General features: G+C 51.7%; 1 long non-coding RNA gene across 1 annotated transcript in view; it reads right to left on the bottom strand.

Moving 5' to 3' along the window:
* Nucleotides 1–5,299: 5,299 nt before the first annotated feature.
* LOC141735078 (uncharacterized) overlaps nt 5,300–19,407 on the bottom strand; it is a 45,698-nt gene continuing 31,590 nt past the window's right edge. The window contains exons 3-4 of the long non-coding RNA XR_012584634.1: nt 6,619–6,878; nt 5,300–6,031 (exon numbers count right to left, since the gene is read on the bottom strand). This is a non-coding gene — a long non-coding RNA (uncharacterized LOC141735078). The remainder of the gene's footprint in view (nt 6,032–6,618; nt 6,879–19,407) is intronic.

Raw genomic sequence — 19,407 nt, forward strand, 5'->3', positions numbered from 1 at the left:
AGCAATCCCACGGATGGGTTTGCCTTTGCCTGAGGCAGGACTAACCCAGACTGTCTTCCCTAGCATATTCTTCATGTGCACTACGGGGACTTTATCCCCTTCTACAGTACGTGGAAGTTTTGATTGGGCAGGGCCAGCCCGATTGTTAGATCCCCTGGTGTTAACTAGCCAGGTAGCTTTTGCTAAATGTGTATCCCAGTGTTTTAAAGTCCCACCACCCATTGCTCTCAGTGTAGTTTTTAACAGTCCATTGTATCGTTCTATCTTCCCAGAGGCTGGTGCGTGACAGGGGATGTGATACACCCACTCGATACCATGCTCTTTGGCCCAGGTGTCTATGAGGCTGTTTCGGAAATGAGTCCCGTTGTCCGACTCAATTCTCTCTGGGGTACCATGTCGCCACAGGACTTGCTTTTCAAGGCCCAGGATAGTGTTCCGGGCAGTGGCATGGGGCACAGGGTATGTTTCCAGCCATCCAGTGGTTGCTTCCACCATTGTGAGCACATAGCGCTTGCCTTGACGGGTTTGTGGCAGTGTGATATAATCAATCTGCCAGGCCTCCCCAGATTTGTATTTCAGCCATCGCCCTCCATACCAAAGAGGCTTCAAACGCTTGGCTTGTTTGATCGCAGCGCATGTCTCACATTCATGGATGACCTGTGCAATAGTGTCCATGGTCAAGTCCACCCCTCGGTCACGAGCCCATCTATATGTCGCATCTCTCCCTTGATGGCCTGAGGAGTCATGGGCCCACCGAGCTATGAATAGTTCACCCTTATGTTGCCAGTCCAGATCCACCTGAGCCACTTCAATCCTAGCGGCCCGATCCACCTGCTGGTTGTTCTGATGTTCCTCCGTGGCCCGATTCTTCGGTACATGGGCATCTACATGGCGTACTTTCACAACCAGATTCTCTATCCGGGCAGCAATATCTTTCCACAGTTCAGCAGCCCAGATGGGTTTGCCTCTGCGCTGCCAGTTGCCCTGCTTCCACTGCTGTAACCACCCCCACAGAGCATTTGCCACCATCCATGAGTCAGTGTAGAGATAAAGTACTGGCCATTTTTCTCGCCCAGCAATGTCCAAAGCCAGCTGAATAGCCTTCACCTCTGCAAACTGGCTCGATTCACCCTGTCCCTCACTGGCTTCTGCAACTTGTCGTGTAGGACTCCACACAGCAGCCTTCCACTTTCGATGCTTTCCCACAATACGGCAGGACCCATCAGTGAACAGGGCATATTTCTTCCCATTTTCTGGCAGTTTATTATATGGTGGGGGCTCTTCTGCACGCGTCACCTCCTCCTCTGGTGACATTCCGAAATCCTTGCCTTCTGGCCAGTCCATGATCACTTCCAGAATTCCTGGGCGACTGGGGTTTCCCATTCGAGTTCGCTGCGTGATCAGGGCAATCCACTTACTCCATGTAGCATCGGTTGCATGATGTGTGGTGGGGACCCTTTCTTTGAACATCCAACCCAGCACCGGCAGTCGAGGTGCTAAGAGGAGCTGTGCTTCTGTACCAACTACTTCCGAAGCAGCTCGAACCCCTTCATATGCTGCCAATATCTCTTTTTCTGTTGGAGTGTAGCGGGCTTCGGATCCTCTGTATCCACGACTCCAAAACCCTAGGGGTCGACCTCGAGTCTCCCCTGGTGCTTTCTGCCAGAGGCTCCAGGTAGGGCCGTTCAAAAAGGACTGTCGTGGTTTAGCCTCAGATGGCAACAAAGAACCACGTGCCGCTCGCACGTGCCTTCCTAATACAGGAAGGATCGTAAGAAAAGGCAAGACTCTTGGGTTGGGACAAAGGCAGTTTAACAGAACAGCAAAGGGAACATGCAAACAACAACAACAACAACAACAACAACAACAACAACAACAACAACAACAACAACAACAACACGGATAGGGGAATATACAAACGCGATTACGGAACCGCCGCTCCCCGCCGCTCCCCGACCGGCCGGACCCGGGACGCCCCAGCCCGCTTTTAAGCAGCAACTTCCTGCCCCCTCCCCCGGCAGCTCAGGGTGGGCGTGGCTCACATGGCATGGAATACCAGGAAAAGTTAACCCTATCCCCACCGGAACCAGGACAGAGAGGGACATAGACTTATGAGTTGAAAAGAAACTAAACTACTTTAAGCAAATAATAATAAAATAATAAAAAGAAACTATAATCATATTAATAATAAAATAATGAAATTTATACATTTAATATAAGAACGTATATTGCTCCCAGGATGACAGTCACATCACTGGCAGGTACTGGGAAAGTCCCAGACTGGAGTCAGTGACAGACGGGAACTGGATTCAAGAACTGGATTCAGGAAAACCCGGGTTGGGATCAAAGGCAGATTAACAGAGTCCTCCTTGGATGCTGTCCATTGCAGAAAGAAGCTGAACCTTTGATCCCTCAGCTTTTATCCTGAGCATGGTGCAGATGGGATGGAATAGCCCGTTGGTCGGTTTTGGGTCACCTGTCCTGTCTGCTTCTCCCCACAAATGCGACCCCTTTATGCTCTTCCACTTCTGACCCTCCAACTTGGTGCATAACAAAGTGAGATGAGCTTGGTTGTTATAGCAATAAGTATAAGCAGGAGTGCCTCTGCACACCATTCCTTGGTATTCACAATAAACGTCAGATCTTATCTGCTAGAGGTGGACACTGGGTCTGAAAAATATGCCATTAATTTCAGTTAGAAGAGGCTTAGCTGAGAAGTAAAATTACTGAAAAAAAAAATGGTTCTGTTTTACCTCAAACCAGGACTCATGACATCTGAATTTAGACACCTATGCAGGTCAAGCAGATATGACACACATCCTCATAGTGACCTGGGCCTCTCCAGATCGGTATTTGGAGGCTGAGCAAGGTATCACAGACAGCATGAAGTGGCAGAATATTTCTGCAGGGTCTTCATCCGACCCTGGCAGTCTCTCTGTAGCATAGCTCACTGTGCTGAAGGTCATGCCCCGGTAGCTACTGACAGTGTGAGAAAGAATGAAGCCACAGCAAGTGCCTGTAACCAACAGACCACAGACTGCTTTCAGAGAAACCGAAAGCACCCTTACTGTGTTACTTCTAGTGCAAAACTAGTTTCTGAGTCTCTGGGTTCAAATGACAGGAGCAGAGTACGGGAGAAAAGAAACTTGCTGCTCACCATGTCCAGGAGACTCTGCTCTGATCAAGGACATGACAAGGAACAGTGTTTAGATATTATCCAAAGGCTGCTATTTTGAAGTATTTCCCTGGTGTGAAAAAATGAGCGGGAGCAATTTTCCCTCCTTCTCTGCTCTCACCTTTTGCACCCAGTGGATATCGCTCTCAGCCATCCACCATTAGTCTTATTAACAGAGCAACTGGTAGCTCTACAGGCACCTCGGAGGCTGCAGAGGAAGAGAGGAGTGAGAACAGTTGATGAAAACAGGGATGTGGTGCTGGGTGAGAACCAGGACACGGCACCAGAATCTTCTGCTTGCTCAGGAGTCCTTGGGACTTCTCTTTCTGTGACAAGCAGGCACAGTAGATGAGCTGGCTGTCCAAGAGCCAGCCTGGAAAGTCTCTTTATTATTAGAAATGGTGCATTAGTCGGATTAGGTAAAGCCAAAATATCTTCACGCAAAACATATCCAAGCAAGTGGCCTGTCATTCAGCTTCCACCAGGTCTGGTGTGAATCTTACCTCTAAACCATCCCGTGCCCTCTGAATACTCTCTGAGTACCCTCTCCTCACTTCCAGCTCCTGCTTCCTTCTGTGTATCCCCATCCATGCCACAACTAGTTGCAGGAAGTCTTTAGCCCTGGTCAAGCTGTCCACCCACATCACCAAGAGGGCAAAGTTTAACGGAAGAGATCCCAGAGACAGTGGGATCTCATCTCAGACAACTACAAGGAGAGCACTTCTGGTCCTCTGGACATCTGTGAGTGCTTCTGGGGACCCTCTGATCTGCTGGTCTCTCCAGTGTATCCTTAATCCATGCCTGAGATTTCAATCTTCACACCTTTTTTCCTCTTGTTGGCTCCCACTTTTCTTCTCATGGTTTCTATGAGTTATGCCCCCTTCGCTCCTTTCTGCCCCAGGAAAGGTTTGATGATGTAGTTAGGGCGTTCTCTAAAAGGATAAGAACAAAGGATCCCAGGTTTTCTGGGGGTTCGCCCATACAACAGCCATCTACCTTTGAGAAGCAAGTCTCAGTCTGGTAGTTCTGGCTTCAGCATCCTCAGCAGCACAAAGTGCAAGAGGAGTAGTAATGCCCCCAAGCCCAACTTGTTCTCCAACGGCAGGTTGCTAAAGAGTGCTCAAACCCTGTCTGCTCTTCTTTTGTCTTTTTGGCAGATTTCTGCCCCAAAAGAGTGCTTGTGTAGCTTGCATGTTCAAGAAAGACAAAGTACAGAAGTAGGGATGGGTCCCAGCCAGAGAGGTACAAGTATCAGGTCCTCCCTCAAGGGAAACATCTGTGTGTCCCACAGGAGCCTCTCTTTCCATTTAGGCTTTAGGTAAAAAGCATGCCCTGATCTTTGCTGTTCAGTGTTCCTCGCTTTTGTGACAGGTTCCAGATTTTAGTCATTCTGGTAAATAAGATAGGACTAGAAGTGCCTGGGGAAGTGCAGCTAAAGCTTGAGCTTGGGCATGCTGGCTCTCTCTAAAATGTTGTCACTGGTCTCTGTGTCTTTTGTTTTCTGTGGTCTCTGATCCCGCAGGATTGAGGACTAGTTGACAACTGAGTAGTGAGCAACTTTCCTAGGTTGGGGCCTCAATCCACATACCTTGGAACTCCATTTTAGCTTTGGGAGCTCCATTTAGGTTCCAGGAGTTCCATTTAAGCTCAAGCCTGGATCCCTGTCTGAGGTATGTTATAGGTGTTTCTGTCTCAAGCTCCACTACAGCCATGGCCATGCATGGCCAAGGATCTCATTGATCCTCACCCATGGACTGTCTTTGCAAAAAACAGGTGGGGAATTTCATCGTCCCCCCACTATCCTGTAGAACTTCATAAACATGAATAAATTTTGAAAGAACAGCAGCAGCCTCCAAATTCCTGGCTCGCAATGAAGGGAGCAGAGCTCCTCTGAGGTAGAAAAAACACAGTGGCATTGAGTTTCAAAATCCGAACCCAAAGGCCAAGTGTGCGTGTTGCTGGTTAATGCTCATTCCCTATTTCCCCTCTTTTGAGCAACAGGTCAGCCTTGCTTTTTTCCTTCAAGAAACCTGGCTACCTTACCTCCCAGAAAGCTAATTCACTTGAGGATGAATGGAGCGTGTGTTTACCCTTTGATGGTGATACAGACACCGACACTTGGCTTGTGCTTAGAAAGTTTTATTGCAATTAGGGACTAATTAATTCTTTGCAAGCAGAAACAGTGCAAACCAGCACAATGTTTAGGAAGTACCAGCTCACATTTTTTCTGCCCTTTAAGACCTGAAGATGTTTCCTCCTTCTTTCCTTATTTCTTCCTTGCTTTATGCAATGACATTGCCGGAGTAGTTGCGATTGTCTAGGTAACAGGATTAGAACTACCAGTGTGGGGTACAGATATAGGAAAACTGGGACCAGAAACTGACACCGTGGTGAAAAAAGAGAGGTGAAAGAGCAACAAAATGAGGACAAAGAAATAGGAAGAGGGATAATAGTAGCTGCCCACATCTTGCAGAACTAATTTGTAGTTTCTGAAGTCGGTTCTGTTGTGGTCTCTTCAAGAAGATGCTCACCTTGTTTAACTGCTTGTTGTCTCTCCCTTGTATCTGTAATGACAGACTCTACAACTTTCTTTATTTTTTTTGCTGTATTTCTGTAATCTATATTTTTCCAGAAATCAGTACTGATTTTCTGGAGAGAAGGTTTCACTTTCTTTTCCATCAAGTCCTTTGCACCCTCTTTCTTCATTTCTTTAATATGTTTCCTTACTTCTTTCTCTAACAGGCTCCCCAGGTCCTCTTTCCAATGTTCTTCATTGTTACGGCACAACCAGAAGTGGCACACGCGGTACAGGCCATAAAGAAGGCTGACAACAGCAAGAACAGCCAGCCCTGCAATCTGGAAGAGAAAATATTAAAACTACTTATGTCACTGGATTTGAGGTTCCTAAAAATATTTTGCACCTGAGTGAGAGGAGAAATTTACCGTATTAAAAACCTTGCATTATTATTAAGCCACACAGTTCTTCTTGTAAAATACATTCTTTGCTCCTCCATGGCTAGATGACAACCGATGGTAAGAAATAAACTCACTGAAAGAAGGAATATTGGTCTCTCTCTCAAACAGTACACAATCTTATTTCTCTTCATAAAACTTGCTTTAAGAGCCAGATGCAAAGCACACGTGTGAACTTCCAGAATGACCATGGAGTAACATGTTCAAATTTCAAAGTTCAGGTTTTAGCCTCAGAAAGAACATGCTAATTACAAACTTGTATCAATATGTATTAATTAAAAACAGGAAACAGAAAATAAAAAAAGGTAATGCAAATGTAGTAAACATATCAAATAAAAATCAGAATTGCAACTTAACACTTAATTCTCCAGATGAAATGGTTTCCATATTGCTATACATTCCAGGTTATTCACACACACAAAATAAGTGATATTAAAATACCTAAAATCCTAGATTCCTAGGACTCTTACCTGAGATATCATGTAGGATTCACTGAGGAATTCTGCTGCTGTGCTTTGGTTTGCATTTTGCTTGCTGTTTCTTTCATTTCCTGAAGCCACACAGTCTATGTATCTGCCATCACACAGTAGGATCACACACCAGATCAGAGGAGGGAGCAATATCCTAAAAATTATCTCAGTTGTCCGGCACCATGAGCATTTCCCAATGCAGCAAGTGCAGGTAATGCAGGCAGGATTGGAGGTCACGCTCAGGACAAGTATAATAAATGCTGGACACAAAAAGTAGGAAAGAACATACCCAAGCTTTAATGAAAACCTCTGAGGACATTTAAATTCAATCTCCATTATTTCTTCAAGCACAATCAGAATCATGGAATAAAATGATACAGCCACAATATTATAATGGCTTTTCCAAAAACTCAGGAATTGTTTTCTGACAAACATCTTGTTGTGTGGTCAATACTTCACCAGCTCAGAGGACTAAGGAAGTCTTCTGTGCCTCTACATCACACAGCTCATCTTATACACTGTCACCGCATTTGCAAATGATTAAACAGCAGAGGAAGTGAAAATTGAAACACGCAGTAATTGGGTACATATGCAGCTACAATTTGACTTTATAGACTTTGAAACCTATGGTTTCAGATGGCACGTGCTCTGTACATGATCTTGGAAGCACAGACTAGCTGAGGTTGGAAGGGACCTCCAGAAGTCACCTTGTCCACCCTCAAGCAGGTGGCTCAAGGAGGGCCACCTGGAGCCCATTGCCCAGGACCTTGTCCAGACAGATTTTGAATATTTTCAAGGATGGAGACTCCACCACTTCCATGGGTAACAATGTCTGTAAGACTCAAGGACAAGTTTGGAGATCAAGGTCCTTCCTACATTTTTCTATCCCTGAGAAATCTTCTTGAAGGGGCACCTTGATTGGGTAAGAGGCAGCAGGCACAAGGTACTACATGAGAAATTCTGATTAAATGTAAGGAAAATTTTTTTTGGTAGCTTTTTACCATGAGGGTGATCAAATCTGAGAACAAGCCGAGGAAATTCCATCCTTGAAAGTGCAAGGCTCAAGCATCCTCATCTACCTATACCTGCTTTGATCAGGACTTTGGAGTAGATGTCCCTTCCAACCTAAATTATTTTGTGTTTCAATGGGGTTTAGGTTTGTTTTTTTCCTTGTTGCTATAGGATAAAGGGGAGAATGCAAATAAAAATGAGAAGCCTTTGCTTCTTGCCATTGCATTATTGCCATAATCAGCGTCATGTCATAAAGCTTGTCAAGACTATGAGAGCTGAAACCAAGTTCCAGTTGTACTTCTACAGACCGAGACCCAAAACCAGAGAGGTATACAATTAAACAAATTAGAGGAGGAGTGCAGATAGTGCTCAAATCTGAAAATTAAGTTTTTTAATAAAATGGGAAACTGAGTGGGATGCAATGAGAGATGCCTAGAGAAAGAAAAATAAAGTCACGGTGTGCTCATATACCCAGGATATGAAACGGGATTTGCTCATCCATCCTGAGATGTCTTGCAGACAGACTAGGGAAGCCTACTCTAATGTTAATATAGTTGTTAAAAGTCACAGTAACAATTACTAACCATGAATATTCCTGACCTCTGAACTCAGACTATTAGTAAGTAGTTATTTTGCCTTGCAGTAAAGAATGTACAGTATCACAACACATGAGGAAGTGCTCTAAAACGGACGCATAAGATTAGTTATCAGATGGGAGATCTCTGCACTAGCTGAAGGTATAAAAAGTCAAGGCTGCTTCTGATGAAAGCTCTCGTAACTGCTTTTAAGTTTTGACTGTAGTTGTTTTGAACATTGTCTGCACTCTGGTTTACACCACCACTTTTTCTTTCTGTTCATCTATGCCGTGCAATGACTCATTTGCAACTGGGCTCTGCACTGTGTCCCTTTCGTGCTCCAAGGATGGAAGCAGGCTGCACCAAGAATGGCTTTCACCACTGCAATCACCACAGAGTGCTCCTGCAGACCTGGACTCTCACGTCCCACCTGTGACACATGTGGGCATGATCTGCAGCTCCAGGCTATGCAAGATCTGCAGCAAAGCCCTGTCTCCGCTTACGTACACTAAACCACTCAACAGGGTGACACAACAGAGCCTCCTCTCCTTCTCAATAACCAGCCTCCTCCCTTCATCTTGGAGGTCCAGATGGGCAGCTGGAGGACTCGGAGGAGCAAAATGTTGCCCATAGAAAAAGGCAGGCTTGATATGCCGGCAGGCAAGGGTACGTCCCTGGGCACCAGACGGCTGATTACAGTGTCCCTTGTAGAGGCAACTTGGTCAGCAGAGGGTCCGCGGGAGGTGAGTTATAAAGGGTTTACTCAGAAGTGGGATGCTGATGCTTCTCCTCTGTCTTTGAGTGACCCCCCTGAAGAGAGCTGGGAGAGCTGTTTTACTCCTGACTGGTGGTGCCACGTGTCCTGCAAGGGAGCTTTCATGCCTTCTGCCCAGTGATCCAAGCGTTTCCTTCTCTGCTGCCATCGTCCCGGCAGATGTGCCCTGGAAAAGTACCAAGCTGAGGATGGCTGAGCCCACCTGTCCATAGTCAGGTCTAAGAGGTGGCTGTTCCTGGCCCTCTGCACCCCACACCCACCCCTCTGTGGAGCAGAGGTGTGCTGGACTGAACCCCCTCACGCGAGGAGACAGACCTGAGCAGGGATATTAGGCACAGCGGTGTCCAGCTGCAGGGCAGATGGGGATGGGGTCTCAGCATTGGCAGTCTCCAGACCTGGACTCCAACCCCAACCTGACAGGGCTGCAGCAACAGGTCTCCAGAGGGGCTGGAGGTTTTGGTGGTGCCTCATCAGGTAAAATCACCTTTAAATGCAAGCAATGCTCAGTCATGGTTAATCTGAAAAAAATAGGGCTTATCCACAATTTTCAGACTTGTCAACTCCGAACACCTCCTCTGCAAAGCTCACGCCCGCTGTAGGTGACCTCTGCACAGCAAGGAACGTGGCATGGCGACCGTGCAGCTGAGGAGGCACCAAGCCCTCAATGGCAGGAGGTGACTAGGTGACACTGCGCTCCGTGGAGGCATTTGCTGGCGCATGGGCTCAGGCCTCAAACCACTGCACCAGAAATGACAATTCCGTTTGGGAAGAGGCCACTTTACCTCTGAGCACGTGTGGGCAAGGAGAGGGGTCCCAAAGGGTTTGGGAGAGGATGATGCGCCACAGGAACTGGGCACATCCAGCTACGGGGCACAGCCTGGGGCATGAGCAACTCAGGTTGTTCTGACGCCGTAGACTGCTTGATGTTTAAAGGGACCTCTGGAGGTCATCTGGTCCAACCTCACTGCTCAAGTAGGGCCAGCTAGAGCCAGTTGCCCAGGACCTTGTCCAGATGACTTTTGAGTATCTCTAAGGATGGAGAGTGCACAACCTCCCTGGGCAATGTGTGTCAGTGCTTGTCACCCTCACAGTGAAAAAGGGTTTCCTGATGATCAGAGGAACCATCCTGTGTTTCAGGTGTTGTCCATTGCCTCTTGTCCTGTCACTAACATCACTGAGAAGAGCCTGGCTCCATCCCCTTTGCCATCAGGTATTTATATACATAGATAAGATCCACCCTGAGCTGCCGCTGCTCCAGGATGAACAGTCTCAACTCTCTCAACCTTTCCGCACGTGAGAGATGCTCTAACCCCTTCATCCTCTCAGTCGTCCTTCCCTGCACTCTCTCCAGTATGTCCATGTGAGTGGAACCCAAGACCCCTTCAACTCAAACACCCTGGTGCCAGCTTGGTGGAGATCCCGTTGTGCAGGCAGGGGAGGTGTCCACACATGTTCTCTGAGAGAGGCAGAGACAAATGGGGAAAGCATGGAAGATCTGTTAGCTGTAAATAAAAGCTTGAAGTTATACTCCAAAGAGAAAGGTGCTTCTCTTGTTTGTCTTCTTTGTCTCCCAGGAGAGGTGTCGGGTGAAATGCTCAACGAGAGCAGCTGTCTGTCCGTCTGTCTCCAGGGGTTGCGACCAAAACGTAGTGCATGGGGCTGACATGGGGACATCAAACCCCAGCCAGCGTGGAAATCCGCAAAACTCATTCTAGCTAAAGCCTCAGCGTGAATGCAAACCAGTAGCTACCAACTGGTGACCATTTTGAGGCAAGGCTGTGATCTTGCACAGGCTTTCCCATGACCTTGCCTGCTATTTTAATTTGCAATTGTACTCACCACTTGTGTAGGGTGAGGGCAAGAAATGACTTCTTGCTGGGATTTCGACCTGAGAAAGGAGAGGCAGTAGGAGAGGGTGAAGATGAAGCTCGGAGGCTCTGGTAGACGTCTCAGCCGAGCTCAGACAAGAGACCCTCCCCTTTCTATCCCCAGGTATCTCCACAGTCCCTTCATATCTCGACAGCCACCCCGTTCTACCTCTACGGCTGTCTTTGGGCAGCTCAAGCCCCTTCCGTAAGGGACTGTGTAAGCCAGAGGCGGAACCAGTGGCAGAAATTCATAGAGGTTTATTGTTCATTTCAGCAAAACCACATCACCCTTGCACAGAGCTATTGACATAGAGGTGTGAGCACATCAGGGCCTGTGTCTCTGTGGGCCCGTCTATCCATCTGTGGGTGGGTGTGGGTAGATAGCAGAGCACACCCGTAGCTGTATCAGGCAGTTTATGTACGCACCGGTTAGACGGTACAGAGTGGGAAGGAGATGTCTTCACCTGGGTCCTCACGTACACATTCACAACACCGGTAATGTTTTCGATATGCATTTATATATCATTCATTGTCATTCCAAGTGCAAGACATAGACCTGCTTTTGGTGAAAGTCTGCCGGAATACATTTACGATGTGTGTGGAAAGGGCTGGGCTTGGTGGAAGGGTTGGGTGTGGACATGTTGGCATGGACAGGGCTTGTGGGCAGGCATGGCCCTCCCAAGCCGAGCGCTGGCAATTCCCCAGCAAGAACTGGTGAAGAGAAGCGAAGGGGTGGCACACGGCAGGTGCGTGGTGACGGGGACAAACCCGCTGTCAGCCTGCACGGATGGCTGTAAAACCCGAGCTGCCTAGTGGGTGGAAGTGGGTTTGGGAAGGGCAAGGTGGACAAGGTGGTCAGGTGAGGAGCTGGGGGAGCATCCCCAAGGCCCCCAACACACAGCCCTTCCCCGTCACAGCAAAGCCCAGGAAAGCCCAACCTGGGCACACCAGCCCCATTTTCCCTTTGCCCAGCGTGGGAGCTCTCTGCCCGAGAGAAAAGGCCGAGGTGGGCAAGGCTCCCTGTGCCCTCGTCGTGCTGGAGCGCTATCTGGGCTGGCTGCGTGAGAAGCTCACCGTGGCATACGTCGTGGTGGGGTTCATCTCTTGCACGCGAGGCTTTAGAGGAAAAATTAAACCCTGTTATTTCACCTGCTGCCTCCGAACCCTGCACAAGCACCTAGTCCTGGGCCATAGGAGCACTGATGGGAGCTGTGCACTTTGGGTCACCAGGCTTGGAAGAAATTAGCAAAAATAATAGCCAGTTTGGGGCAGTACTGTGTGTTTCTAGGTGACCCCTCATTTCTTCTTTGTTGTTGTTTTCCCAAGATTGTTCTTTTTCCTCTTGGAATGCCCCCAGATTTTAATTGTTAAGGCAGGAACCATTCATCAAGGTGTGGGCAGGTGGACACAGAAATCCACGTACCAGTTGGGTTCATGGTGGGAACAACCCAGTGGGACTCCCCAGCCCAAGCCCTGGGCAGAGACCCCGACGTGCTCTACCCCAACCCTGGGGCCCCACTCCCTGGGGTGGCACCAAAGCTCTGCCATGACTCACCCTCTTATGTCCAACGTGGGCGATGGTGGCATCTGTTGGGGAGGGAGAAATGACATTTTTAGCCCATGCTTCCCCTTGTGGGTTTGGATGAGACCCAGCCTGCCTTTGAACAGCAGATCCCCTGGGGTGAGGACTGAATCCCCTGCCCCGTTTACCCCCACTTTCACCCTGTTCTGCACAGCAGAGCCAGCTGTCCTTGCAGCTGGGGATGTGGAACTGGGATCTGGGTGTTTGGCTGCATTTCCCCCACCCTCCAGCATTTTGTCTCTCTTTGCCCAACCAGCAGACCTTTCTCTGCCGCTCCGCGCCCGTGTGCGAAACCAGTCACCCTGCAAATAGGGAGGCAGACGGAGGGTGGGGAGATCTCCCCCTTCCCCCACCCACAGCACGGCCCCTTTGCTGCAGCCTGTGCTCTCAGAGGTAGCAAGGAGATGTTTTCCCCACCGGCGACCATCAATGGACCCGCATCCTCCGCTGCTGCACTCTGCTTTGAAGCAGAAATCCTGCTGAAGTGAGAATGCAGGCGGGGAAAGCCGCCAAGCCCAGAGGGGCTGGATTGCAGCCTGGGGCCCGAGTGTGTCAGGGAAGTCCTGGCCAGCAAAAGGGGTTGGTCACCTTGAGCGTTGGGCTGCTGTCACCTTTCTTCTGCAGGCAGAAGCTGGGCTGTGCATGCAAGGGAGAAGCGGGGTGCAATGCAGCCGGGACAAATCTGCCCTTGTTCACGGGCAGTTGTTTTTTGCGCATCCCTCTTGGCAATTCATTGTAGGAACTGTGTGTGGAATTGGGAAAGGTGCCGCGTAGCAGCACACTAAGGGGTGGAGATGGAGACGGTGAAATTGGATGGGGCACGTCCCTGTAACTCTGTTCAGCTCCTTAGGCTGTGACATGGCTGATTGATGGGCACAAGGCTGCTGACACTGCCAGGGGGCAGCCAGCCCACATGAAAGGTGTCCCCAAGGACAGAGGGGACCGTAGGTCAGCCGGGTGGAGAAGGAGGTACTCACACTGTATTTCATTGTTGTCGGTCGCTTCAGCCTTGTGGCTGGGAAGCTGCTGCTGCCTGGAGAGGAGCAGAGAAAGGGTTTTGGGATCTGTGACCAGGAGGTGATGGGGCCATTTGGTCATTCCCATGGATGCTGTGTTCTTGCATCACGTCCACGGCTGGAGTCAAGCCCAGGAACAGCCCAATCCCTTCCTACCTCCACCCCGGGGGAAGCCACCCATAGACACCGACCATGCTGCCCCTGGCCAAGGACCAAGATGCCCCTGGCATCTCCATCACCCGCCAGCCCCACAGCCAGGAGGGATTGCTGCTCACCTTTGGCATCTCTCTCCGCAGGCCCCTGCAAGGAAAAGAAAGGGAGAGGCGGGGAGGCAGAGTTACTGCACAGCCCCGGCTCTCCATGCTCTGGGCTGCACCATGAAGACGATGGGCTGAACCTCCACACCTCACTCGGGGAGGGACATTTCCAGACCATCCAATGCAACCCTGAGTGCCATTTCCCAGACTGGCTTCTGCCAAGCTCTCAAAAGCTGTGGACAGCCAAACTGTAATGGGCCATGCCTGCTCCGCTCAGGCCAAACCAGGGAATCCCTTCTTGTTCTTAGAGGGCTGGGAGCAAGTGTCTCCCTGGGGCAGGGATGTATTTGCTATCTCCCTCCCCACATTGGTATCCGAGCAAACTCACAATGCAGGAAAAGTCTGCCCCATCTCAGCTCCTTTGCTCCCTCCAGGAAAGGCCAAAGAGGCTCAGCCTCCTGTGAAACAGGGCTAAGGAGGTGGCCATCCTTCACTGGCATGGGTCAGACAGCAGCCGCCCCGCATCAGGGTGTGAATTTGGCCTCATGGTTTACCCTCAGTTTCCCCCAGTCACTCACCTTTCTTCATAGCACAGTAGCTGGCTGCAGCCAGGAGGAGGAGGGAGACGGCCACCACTCCCAGAACGATGCCTGTGGGGAAGGTGTGGACAACTGGGGGATGGGGATCTGGGAGAGACAGAAGGAGTTAGGGAAGAGAGGACGTCACGGGGAGAAGCAGAGAGCAGGAGATGCCCTCAGAGCCAGGCACCATCCCGATTGATTATCCTCCCCATATCCTGGTGCCAGCAGCCCAGCATAACTTGGCCCCATGCTGGGGGACACGGGGTGTGCAGGGAGGGAATGACTGGAGAGGAGCTGGATGCTCTCCCATGACTGGGAAGAGTTGCCCCAGTTGCAAAGGCTGGGCTGAGCATCCCAACTGCCCAAGGAAACACCATGGGGCACGAGGGGGTTCCCATCCTCAATTGGAGTCACAAGGACTATGGAGTGGAGCCTGCTCGTGCACCAGTGCTGCACGTCTCACCTGTGACAGTCAGGTTCCGTGATGTGCTGAGGGCAGAGCTCACGTGGTGAGCCCACATGCCGCACATGGTGGCAAGTGCCCTGTCCCTTCTGCTCACACGACTGTGCTGTGTCTCACCTGTGACAGCCAGGTGCTGGGAGGCACTGAGGGCAGAGCTCCTCACCCGGTTGTTCTCGTTCCTGTGCTGGTACCCACATGAGTACATCCCCGCACTCCTTCGGGTGATGTTCAGCAGCACAAAGTAGCTGAGCTGCCCCTGTTGGGCTTTCAGGCTGTACACCTCCACTCCATCCTTGCAGAAGACAACGCGGGTAGCAGGAGCCTGGCGTCCAATGGAGCAGCCAAATGGAACCTTTTCCCCCTCTTGAGCACGGAAGGTGTTCAGAAAGAGTTCAGGAGCCGGGAGGTCACCTGGAGACATGGCACAGGGAAGGTGTGTGCCAGCATTCCTGCAGTCTCTTCTGCAGGGTTTCACACATGGGGAATCAACCCCCTTTCTCGCCCTACATCCACCCGCGCACACCTCCCTTTTCTGGCCCATCCCTGTGCTCACCATCACCTGGGGAGCTGCAGATGTCCTGGGCGGTCACACTGGCACCTGCAGCGTGGGGCAGAGAGGGATGTGGTTAGAGGGGCAGTGACTGGGCTCACCATGTGGCCCTGCTCAGGTTTCCACTGCTGAGTCCTTGCTTGGCAAACTCCTTCCCACCCACAAGTATCCATCTTATACCTCCTTGATGTGCTCTGTAGACACAAGCCCAAGCCAGTTTGGATGGCTTTGTTTTTCCAGACGGATGCCCCTGGGTCCCTAAAGCTCTCCAGTATCTGCCCAGTCTCACGATGTGACACAGACACCCTCAGAGGTGTTGGGAAAATGCAGCCGTTGCTCAGAGCTGCACCGTGGCTGGAGGAAGCAATCGTCTTCCTCCCCTCATCCAAGCAACTCTGCCCCTCATTGCTGCCCGGCTGCTCCGCACACCCTGTCCCCATCCTCCTCGCTGCCCAGGACGTGCCCTCTCCTGCCCCGCTCAGCACCCCTCCCGGCCTCAGCCCCCAGGCAGAGAGATGCCCCGACTCACCCAGCAGCAGCAGCAGGAAGGCAGGGCCAGAAGGAGACAGCGTGGCACGTCCCACCTGCCCCACCATCTTTGGGGCGCTGCGGCAACAGCCTCTCCTCGAAGCGTCTGCTTTCCTCTCAGCTGGGGACAGCCCTTCAAGAGCTGCCTGGCCCGGGGCTTGCAGAGCCCCTGGGGCCGCTCCTGCTGCATTTCCGTGGCCAGCAGGGCCTTTCCCACAGTGAGAGGCTGTGACGAGCGGGGGCCCTGCCTCAGCCCCCACTGCGGACGCTGCGCCTGCAGAGTCCCCGCTTTCATTTCCCTGCGCTCAGACGCGGGAGCACGAGCCGTGTTTGCCTGTCCCTCGGGGGCAGCGTCCTCCCTGCAAAGCCCTCCTGCCCCTCGTCCCCCACCCTGCTTTGCATCGTTGGGGCCAGAGCTACCCCAGCTGCTCATGCTCTGGGCTGTGCCCCATAGCTGGACTTGCCCAGCTCCTCATGGGACCAGCAAACAGCATCACCACAACTCAAACCCTTTTGGATCTCAGTCCAGTGAATGGAGTCATTGGGGTGTGAGGCTTGAGGCTCCATGGGGGGAACGTTGAGCCTGGGGGGCATGTTGGGGACTGCTGATGTTGAGCCCATCCTTGTTTGCCTGGAGCCAGAAAACCCTCACTCCTTTGTCCTGGGAGAGGTTTTCAACCCACTTTCCCTGCCCAGCAGATGGGTGCGTGTGGGGTGCAGAGAGCCAGGCACAGCCACCCCGTGGACCTGAGCATGGGATGAGGGGCTCAGCCATCCTCAGGTGGACACTTTTGCAGGACACATCTGCTGGGATGACGCCATCAGGGAGGGAAATTTCAGATCACTTGGCACAGGGGATGGCTCTTCACTCCCACGACTTCTGGCCCCACAAGTCAGGAGGAAAGCAGCTCCCCAATTCTTTCAGAGGCTTCACATAAAGACAGAGAAGAACCAGCAGCTTCGCACTTCTGAACAAATGCTTTCTATTGCGCCTCCCACAGACTTTGGCCGACCAAGGTGCCTCTGCATGGGGCATCATAACCAGTCAGCCATTGCGCCGTGACCTAGCCTTAGCTACCATCACAACATGGCTGATGGGAACTCGTGGAGGGGTGCAGGACCTGGAGACCATAGACCTGGAGACCATGGAACAGCCCTTGGCTGCTGGCACTACCCCGGTTTACGGGAAATGAGGGCATCAGAGGGCAATGGGGATGGGGATGTCTCCAGGATGCCTGGCTCCACTGCCTCAGTGGCTCCACCTCTCCAGGATGAAGGTGATGATGGGGGCAGATGCCAGGAGGAGCAGGCTGAGGGCAGAGCACAGGATCCTGACCCCGAGGGGCATGGCTGGCCCTGGAAGAGAGGAGGGAGGGTCCCAACATGGACAAGACATGTCCAGGAAGAAGGAGATAGTGGGAAGGTCTCGTGAGCAATGACTGACCTCTGTGTGGGAGCACAGTCTTGGGTGAGGGGCTGCTGCCTCTCAGAGAGATGCAGACCTTGTGAGTCTCACTGTCCTGCACTGGGACCATCCCAGATACTGAGCAGAAACCCGAGCTGTCTGCATTTTTTTGGACTCCTGGGGAACCACCCAGCTCCTACAAATGTCCAGAGATTCCCTGACGTTGGCTTGTCAAGGTGGAGCCCCAGGCTCCCCCAGCAGATCCTGCCCTGGCTTTGTGTTCCTGGGCACTGCCGAGACGGATGTCAGGATAAGAGGTGCATGTTGGAGGGGAGGGAGACCTCTGGGAGGGGATCTGTCTCTAGAGCATCCCTCGGTGGAGAAGGGACGCTCAGGTGGAGGAAGTACGCCAGGGCCTGCCCTTCCTTCTCTGGCACCCAGCTCTGTCCCCAGCAGAGACACTTTATGGCAAGTGCCCTGCCCTTCTGCCCACATCATCGTGCCATGTCTCACCTGTGACAGCCAGGTGCTGGGGAGCACTGAGGGCAGAACTTCTCACCCAGTTGCTCTTATTCCTCTGCCAGCACCCACACGCTTAGGTTCTGCACTCCCTAGGGTGACGTTCAGAAGCACGAAGCAGCGCAGCTGCCCCTCTTGGGCTTTCAGGCTGTACTCCTCCACCCCATCCTTGCAGAAGACAATTCAGATAGCAGGGGACCCCGTCAGGATGGAGCACTGCACCAGAACTGTTGCCAGGCTAAGCAGAATTTAAGTCAAGGCTCACATGAGGAGCCGGGAGGTCACCTGGAAGGAAGCAGTGGTGCAGGGATGTACGGGCCAGCCTTAGTGTCGGTGTGGCTGCAAATGCCCTGTCTCAGAGAGGGAAGAGTCTCTCCTCCAAGGATTTGTAGCCAGGGAAAACAAGCCCTATCCTTTCTCATCTCCACCCCACACATCTCCCTTTTCTGTACACATCCCTGTGCTCACCATCACCTGGGGAGCTTCAGTTGTCCTGCCTCATAACACTGGAACCTGCAGTGTGGGGAAGAGAGGGTTTTGGTTAGAGGGTGTGACCCATCTCATCCAGACGCCCCTGCCAGGTCCCCACTGCTGAGTCTTTGCTGAGTGAGCATCTTCCCACCTGTGGGGCTTCATCCTTCACCTCCTCAGTCTCCTTGACACCTGCCTAAGCCTGTGTGCAAGTTAAGGGCCTGGGAACATGAGGGCAGCAAAGCAACAGCATCTCCAAGTAGAGTTTTGGCAGGTGAAGCCATTGGAGAGCAGGCGTGATGGCCCATCCAAGTAGGTGGAGTAGGACTGTGGTGGCCAACTCTGTGTCTGCATGGAGGAGGGAGGGAGGGATTTCACCACCAGGACTGACTGTCTTGGCCCATGGAGATGAAAAGCTGCCTCTGATAAGCCACAAGGAAACGCGATGTAACAGGCTTTTAGCTGCGCATTGCACATGGGCACGTGTGTCTTCCTAGGACAACAGAGATGGAAATCTGGGAGGCGCCTTCCAATTGAGATGGGTCAGGAAGGAAACAAGTGCAGGAGGACGCTCATGTCTTCCAGGAGTCTTCAGCATCCCAGACTCTGAGGACTTCCTGGTAGAGGACAGTGAATCCCACCGTGGAGGATGGGCTCAGCCAGGCTCAGCACCATCTCAGCTCAGCCCAGACACTGCTCCTCGCTGCAGCTGCTGAGCCTCGAGTCACCTTGCTCTAAAAAAAGCCCTCCCTTTCCCACATCAGCTCTCAGCAGCGAGGTATTCGCCTCCTGCTCGCTCTGCAGCCTCAGACCGTTTGGCCACACCACTCCTCTGAGCACAGCTGTGGCTTTTCTATTTTAGTACACCCGAGGAGGCTTTGGAGTGACAGCACCCAAATTACGGCATCTCAAGCTCCAAGCCCGTGTGGACAGCTTGCGCGGATGAGATGCAGGTGAAGGTGGCTGCATCGCTCAGCCGTACCATCCCGTTTGGCTGCTCTGCTGGTGAGGGATGGCTCAGCAGGATTTGTTGTGCCTGGAGACCTCCCTGCCCTACACCAGCACCCCGGGACCTTTGCTGAAGCCTTGCATGTGACAGCTCTGCTGGGACTGATGTTCCCTGGGGCTTTAGATCTGTGGAAGAGCTCTGCCCTTGCTCTCATCCCCCTGTTGCCTGTTGTTTTTGAA

Source organism: Larus michahellis, chromosome 28 (assembly GCF_964199755.1).
Source record: "Larus michahellis chromosome 28, bLarMic1.1, whole genome shotgun sequence".
Classification (NCBI taxonomy): domain Eukaryota; kingdom Metazoa; phylum Chordata; class Aves; order Charadriiformes; family Laridae; genus Larus; species Larus michahellis.